Genomic DNA, 2,059 nt, shown 5'->3' with positions numbered 1-2,059 from the left:
AGGCTTGCATCTTACTTGATATTCTATCAGTTAATTTGACAGCCAGGTAATCCTGTATTGTATTTAGTTCTTCTCAACAGACTTAATTGTTATATTAAGCTACATGTTGCACCCACTGTCTGGTTTTGAGTAAGGGATTGTGCATTGTTGCAGTCCATGTCTAAATGACCACTGCAGGGCTAACACATAACCTTCTTCCTGTGTGTAGTGCATTTAGTTTTGTTCCCTCAAGCTCCTCACCCTTTGTGTGCCTGGTCTATAAGAGGTTCCAGTTCCCAAATGGTGTTATGTGACTCCTCCCAGCATTTTAGCTGGGACTGAAAATTTTACAATTAACTTACAGGTCAAACACTACTCCCCAGCACAACACTTACCCTCTAGTATTTGAGAGTTGGACTATCAACCTAAGTCTGTGAATGTGTTAAATAAATAGATACCTTTACCACCAAAATAGGAACATGCAATGCTAATACAAAACTAGGCCATCATTGTCTTAAACCATGTGTATATACAAGGTTATGCTATTTATGAATAGATATGTATCACAAAACAATATTTTTCTCCATTTAAATTAGAACACTGAAATAAAATTAAAATTTTATTGGCGTGTTGAACATTTCCCCCCTGACATTCTGACTCTTAAGCCATTTAGTTGTGTTACATCTTTGCAAGTCTTTTCTGAGGATAATTCCCAATGTGTAGTGGTCACATACTTGTGTTAGATATATGTCTACTTTTAAAAATATTTTTTAGACACTTGGAAAAAATGAAGTAGACTCCTATGATTTAATGGAGAAAAACACTTTATAGGAATTGAATGATGAAGATTAGAGGATGCAGTACAAGATAACTTATAACCATGCATATTGTTTTGGTTTCCCTTTGCTGCATGTGGAAACTTGAACCTGGCATCTTCTGTGTGGTACACAAGCACTCTACCACCAAGCTTTATTCCCAATGTTATGGACTACTTTTAAATGTATAGAACTTTCTGAAGAACAGAAGAACATTGGTTAAATATGACTTCTTGGACAAAGGATAAATGAGGGATAATAAAAGATTTACTGCAAAAATATTTTGGTATAAGTTTTCTTTGATATACACAGTTCATTAATTCTGTGTAACTTCCCCATTTTTTCACTTCATGTGAATATGCTATATTTTCCTCCTCTAATTTCAATGTATGCATAGCACCCATCCCCTATTAATAGATAGGTCATTTCTGACCTAACAACACCTTAATAACAAATAGAGTACACTGCCGAGTTCAACTGCAAGCTTAAGAGATGCCACTGAAGGGGAAACGCAGTTCTGGAAAAAGAGAGAAAGGAGGTGCAGCTTCTGGGAGTGACAGTCCTGATGAGAAGTCTCACGGTCCTAAAGGTGCTGGCAATGCAGCACAGGTCAGACACACTCTATGTGAAAAACATGGGAAAATCATGGAAGCCATGGAAAAGTTAAAGTCTGGAATGAGATTCAGTGAAGTGGTCACACAATATAATGAAGATTAAGCCAGACAAGGGGGTGACTTGGGTTGGATGACCAGAAGACCCAACCCAATGGTGGGGCTAATTTAAGAAGCAATATTTGCTCTGCCTGTAAGTGGAATAGATAAGTCTGTGTTTACAGATCTACCAGTTAAGACCAATTTTGGGTATCATGTTATTATGTTTGAAGAGAAAAAATAAAATCACATGAAAAAACTGGAAAAAAAAAGAGTACACTGATTTTTGTATAGACATGGGGCATGATGTCTGGGTTAATGTTCTTGGCCTTTAAAAATAATACTAATTTCTCTTCCATTGTAAAAGAAAACTTTATATAGAATCATTTAAATTAGGCTTATTCCTATGTTTGTGGTTTGGATTATATTGCAGATGAAAAATAATTGATTATTTGCCTGAAAACAAGTATTTGAGTAATGAATAGGTTCTGGTGACTTTGATCTGCATTGTTATGGATATTCTAATACAAATCGAATGAAACACAATTGAAAACCATCTCTATATATACAGGATAATTTTGATTCTTTGCACGATGATTTATTAGATAAAACTGA

General features: G+C 35.3%; 1 pseudogene; it reads left to right on the top strand.

Moving 5' to 3' along the window:
* Nucleotides 1-1,268: 1,268 nt before the first annotated feature.
* On the top strand, nt 1,269-1,688 carry LOC110297101 (annotated as a pseudogene).
* Nucleotides 1,689-2,059: the final 371 nt, after the last annotated feature.

This window comes from Mus caroli, chromosome 6 (genome assembly GCF_900094665.2).
Source record: "Mus caroli chromosome 6, CAROLI_EIJ_v1.1, whole genome shotgun sequence".
Classification (NCBI taxonomy): Eukaryota; Metazoa; Chordata; class Mammalia; order Rodentia; family Muridae; genus Mus; species Mus caroli.
This window is presented reverse-complemented; position numbering and strand designations above follow the sequence as displayed.